The sequence below is a fragment of the Lynx rufus genome, unplaced genomic scaffold (assembly GCF_022079265.1).
Source record: "Lynx rufus isolate CCGP_SWC_20201006 ecotype Redwood Valley unplaced genomic scaffold, mLynRuf1.p SCAF_6, whole genome shotgun sequence".
Lineage (NCBI taxonomy): Eukaryota > Metazoa > Chordata > Mammalia > Carnivora > Felidae > Lynx > Lynx rufus.
The window spans coordinates 61,415,730-61,421,729 of record NW_025814878.1 but is presented as its reverse complement, the minus strand read 5'-3'; positions in this window follow the sequence as shown (position 1 = coordinate 61,421,729).

Here is a 6,000-nt window from a genome sequence, read left to right as displayed (position 1 = left end):
CCTACTGCCATGGTATAAGCAATAGTCTAAAGTGGAGAAGGTGCCAATTCCCCTGGTTACATTTTATCCCATGGAAGGGTGCACCAGTTGAGGGTTACACAGATCAGTGCAGATGTAACGGTTGTCTTATAATTGAGGAAAACCTAGATAAAAGGCTCCAGCAGTTTTATGAACCCTGAGGCTAGGGGAAGATGTGGAAAAGGGCTGGTAGTGGAAAAGTACTGGATACTGAGTCAGAGTGGGGAAAAGTGTCTTCCCCTTCCTCTCCTCTCTTCTAGAAGAAGGACCTCTGACAAAGGAGCTAGATAAAGAGATCTAGGACTGAGATGCCTGGGCTAGAAATGCAAATATTCCGAAGAGCAGTGCTGGCTCAGTAGAGCCTGAGTTCTTGACTACAATTCCTTTGAGAGCAACTGCAATGTTATATCTATGTACCAAGTCTGGGGTGTGTGTGTGTGTGTGTGTGTGTGTGTGTGTGTGTGTGTGTGTGTGTGATGGGACACTGGAGGAAAGGGGGGGGGGGCAACTTTATCCCATGAGGCCTGCCAGGTAAAGCCTCTATAATTGCCTATTATCAAACTGGAAAAATGACATAAAAGATTTTAACCAGGAGCTGGGCTTCTAAAGTAGTACAATGAGAGAGTTAAAATTTAAAAGTTAGAATCAGACTCCATGGAGTCAAATCCTGACTCTGGTATTCATAAACTGTGGATCATAGACAATATTTTAAACTTTCTGTACTTTACTTCCCTCAATGAGATTTGGTGTAAAGATAGCATGTATATTTCATGGATTTTGTGCCTTAAATGAATTAATAAAAGATTCTTAAAACATCACCTTGTATATACTAGTTGATCAATACAGTTCAGCAATCATTACTATAAGCATGATCATTATTATTATGATTTTCAAGAGGAAACTAAAAAATATGTATGCTAAAATTAATTTAATCACCTTATAGTTTCAACTTATAAATATGTATGTTTCTATAGACAGTTTGGAAGAATAAAAAAAAATGGTCATGATGCAGTACAAATTATCCTTATTATGTCCTTACTAAGGTGACTAACAAAGATTTCTATATGAAAAAATGAGCTGCCTATGAGAATATTAAATGGCAAACATTAAATTATGCTAAACAGACATATTTTCCTATCTTAAAGATGAAGCATGTAAAGCTCTTTCTTTCTCTCAAAAAAAAAAAAAAGAGGGTCATCTATTACCATCATTACCATCTGGTGCCTTGAATGAAAATACATTAGTATACTGAATACAAATCATAAAATTATCTTAACAATTATGTTGCCTATCACTGAGTTAAAATGTTCTGGACAATAAATGAGGTAATAATATGGTGCCTTTAATCACAGATGTAAGATCAGTTCAATAGCTGGCTGAATTTTTATTTAAAATTTTTTTAATGTTTATTCATTTTTTGAGAGAGAGATGGAGACAGAGAGTAAGTGGAGGAGGGGCAGAGAGAGAGGGGGAGAAAGAATCTGAAGCAGTCTCCAGGCTCTGAGCTGTCAGCACAGAGCCTGACATGGGGCTCGAATCCATGAACTGTGAGATCATGACCTGAACCAAAGTCAGATGCTTAACCAACTGAGCCACCCAGGCACCCCAGTTGGCTGAATTTTTATAAGAATTACTCCATTACCTAAGTTTTGATCATTCTCATCCTTTTTTAAAGCTGTAGATCTCCAAATACATTGTGACCTTTCCATGAAGAGAAATATTTAAAATATTCACTTGGTAAAAATTCTTAGGAATAGCTTTGTTAGTGTGAGGGGAAAAGCATAGAACAATCCAATAAATGCATATTGTAATAATATGGCCCCCTTGAAATTTCTTACCATGTATAATTTCAGATAAAAAATTCAGGATGGAATCAGTATTTCTAATGCAAGTCAGCCAATATTTATTTAACAAGTGATACAGAAAATCTGAGGTAGTTTGTAAAGAGATGTTGGCAGATCTCTAGAGGATTGTGATTACTCTAAGGCTTGATAAAACCTAGTAACCCTGAATGGCATATGCTTAATTGATAATGGCTGGATTTTATTAACTTAATAATAGGATTGAAAATGGATATAATGGTTCTGCACATCTAATCCTTATATAGGAGCCGTTTAGCAGTGAACATCGAATATTTGGTTTTCAAGTCATAACTTGAATTAAGGGGGTTTAAAACTTATTCTTAAAACTAAATCTCAAACAGCAGGCTATATTTAACTATTGACAATATGCAAAATTAGGTAGTGTAATCACTTTCATTTAAGCATATCAGAGAACCTTACTCCACCAGCATGCATGCCTTTATTGTCTATTATCTATTATCACCATCAGTTAACAATCTTACTACCTTTTTTCCATTTCTTTTCATGTGGAAAGACTCTTCTGTTACACTAACTATTGTTTTGCCTGTGAAAGTGGTATTTCTGCTTAACTGCAAGGCTAAGTGGTCAAACAACCTGGTTAAAAGTCTAAGCAGGTAGTGACAGGCTAAAAGATAAAATATTGAATCCTGAGACTCCATTTGTAATGAATCTATATCTTACATGCCAAAATCATTTGGCTACCCATAGTTTAAGGGATCCAAGGGAACACTTCAAAGAAATAGATACAAGGGAGGATGAGTCTTTGAACTAGGAGATTCTTTTAGAGTGAAAACACGAATTGCCAAAAAACCACAGATGTTCACCACATGAACAGGTGAAAAAATACTACTCTTTCAAATATATTTATCAAAGTCTTTTCTGCCTTTCTGTAATTTCATTTTAAATGGGCCTCACTTTTCAGCTGTTCTCTGCTTAAAAACCTTAATAAGTAAAGACAGATTGTATGACTTCATTAACAATAGTGAGCCAGAATCTCAAGGCCTTTTCTGGGCCTCTTTTCTCGGCATATGTAATTTTCTAATTGCTGTTCTCTAAAGCAAGAACTGCAATTAGAAAAATGTTATCTAAGGACACAACTCAACTGAACATTATTTGGCATTTCAATTTGTTTTCTAGCATTGAATCATTGTAATGGAAATTCTACTTGAAAACTTGGTTTGTCATAATCACCTGTTTATAGTTTATCTACATGTATGGATTTCCTTTTTCAAATCTTCATTGGCCCATAAACATACTTATTAGCACCCATGAAAAATTCACTGGAAAGCCCCTAATAGCAACTAGTGCAAGAAAGCAGAGCAGCAAAATGCATTTTTAAAATACATTTATTTATTTACTTATTAGTAACACTGTGGAATTATTAAGATGGTCTTTGGTAGATTAAAGATGACTACAAATTCTTTGCAACTTCTGAGAGGTGGAGTCTAATTCCCTTTCCATTGAATCTGGGCTGGCCTCAGTGAACCGTTTGGCCAGAAGAATACTGCAAAAATGTTTTGAGACTTCTAAGGCTAAGTTATAAGTGTTGCAGCTTTCATTTGGGTCTTTTGGAACACTTGGTGATTGAAATCAGTTGCCAATTTGTGAAGACACACATGCAGACCCACAGAGAGGCTCATGTGAAGCCTTATTTATTTATTTATGCAGATTTATCATAGCAAAACTATGATTGCTGTCATTTTACATTGCTAAATTTAAGATTTAGTGATTTATTAGTAATGCAGCAATAGACAACCAGAACAAGGACTGTGGCTTAAATAAAAGTATGCAAAAAAGAAGGGGCAGGGAGAGATTTTAATTTTTCCGTTTACTTATTTAATGTATTATATTGTTTTATTCTCTTTAGAGTTCAGTTGTTAATAAACATTCTTCTGGTCTACCAATCTGGATGTCTGTAAATCTTGAAGTTTTTTCTAAATTGCTTGCAGTGATTACTATGCCTTGAAGAGAACACTTCAATAACTTCCTATCAGAAGTTTCTTTACAGAACTTCCTCTGTTCAGGTAATTCTTAGTAATGGGAACCAAGAACATATATTAATCATGTCAAAACAGCATCACTCTGCATAAGCTACAAAATAAATATGAAATAAAGAAAGTGATGATAATTAACATTATTGATCTAGTGAGAGATCACTAGTTCCCTCAAACTCCCTCCCTACCTCAGTAGCTGACAATATTACCTATACAGTTACTCAGAACTGAGCCATATCTGAGTTCTCTATATCACCCAGACTTTGAAATTCCATTCACCATGAGTTCTATTCAAATTATAGCTCACACCTGTGCACTTATCTCCATCTCCTTTGCAATGCCATGGGTTATGTCACTATCTTTTCTTACGCACAACCACAATAATAAAATTCCCTAATTCCCCTTTCCTTCAATATTATCCATTCTCAATGAGAAGCTAGAGTGAACTTTTTAAAAGGAAAATACCGAGTGTATATGGCTGAAACTCTACAATGAAAACCCTAAAGATTTTTACAAGACCTGATCTCCAACCACTTTATCCAGGAATCTGTTTTGACTGCAGTATCTTCTGTCACTCAACACTACAGTACATTACAGTACAATCACATTTTCTTCCTTTCCCACTGCATCTTCCTTAACGTCTTGAATACTCTAACCTGGATCTTCAAGTAGCAGGCTCCTCTTGTTTCTTAGATCTCAGATCTCAATCCAAGTAACCCTGACCACTGTGTAGTTTACAGTTATTTCTCTCCTTTAATCTCATTCGATATTAGTTTATTCATAAAACTAACTGCAATCTGATATTACTTTGTTGATTTTTTTTTTAAACTTGTTACTTAATTGAATATCCACCCACATGATCTGGTACCAAGTGCTGGAAGAATAGGGATTACATTCTTTTCTGTCCCAGAGCCTAGAAATGTTGTGGCTTGTGGTAGCTTTTGCATAGATATTTGCTAAATAAACAAATACATAATTCTTATATTTGTTTCTAGAATATGTTTCTCAAAGAACTTTGAACCGCATAATAGGCATAATGCCATAAATCTTCACTCTAATTCTAAGGAAATATAATCATCAGGAATTTTTATTATCTTTTGAAAACAGCACAGATCCACTAAATGATTCTTTACCAAGTTCATGTTAAGAAAAGACAAGGACAGAAAAACAAGCCAGTCTCTTCACTGTAGACTGACTCTAATTTTCTGTGTTTTTTTGTTGTTGTTTTCCACTCAAATGCACTCATTCAAATAGAATAGATCTTAAAAAAGTATTTCAAGAAAAGAAAATGTAACCATTATAACCAAGAAGAAAGGAAAAGGTATCTTAGAGATGAGAAATGGTATCAGTATTCTTTTTAATAGTCATATGCATTGGGAAGTGCAATAATTTTGAAATGATTAACAACTCTTAAATATGAACAAATCTGTTTTGCAAGGAGACATGAAATCCTTATCCAATTTCCTTCATTCAGTACAAGGTAAGAAATTGTGGAACATCAAATAAACTATTTTTTTGGAGTTTAAAAAATGAAATTTGAGTTTTGTTAGAATGAAAGATTACATTTTCAAAAGCAGGGGTAAAAAAATCAGTGCTGAAAGATGTTGGAAATCTCTACTAAGTCATTTATCCACAGAAGTTTTATATTAATGTGTAATTTTGTTCTAAATATTTTTTATTTCCAATAGTCTTTAGAAAGTATTAACTAAATTTGTCTCTAAACTTTTTTAAAAGACTCTTCTATTCAGAAGTATGTATGTTAGTAATATATACTTATCTTTAAATATATACATACACATATATACATATATATATACATGTATATATATACATATACATATATATATATACATATGTATACATATATATATATATAAAGTACAGAATTTATTACATCAATGTTATCACCATCTGGTATCTTTTTAATTTGTAGCAATAAAATTAAAATTGGTAAAACATAAAGATGTGCTAGACCTCTAAATTCCAGGGAATTCACTCTGTCTTAGAGTAAATCACAAGGTAATTCCATCTTCTTTAAAATAAATCAGAGTATTGCGCATCTTGAAAATGAACATTTAATAATAATAAGACGAAGGATGAAACAAAATTGGAGGTATAGTTAACAG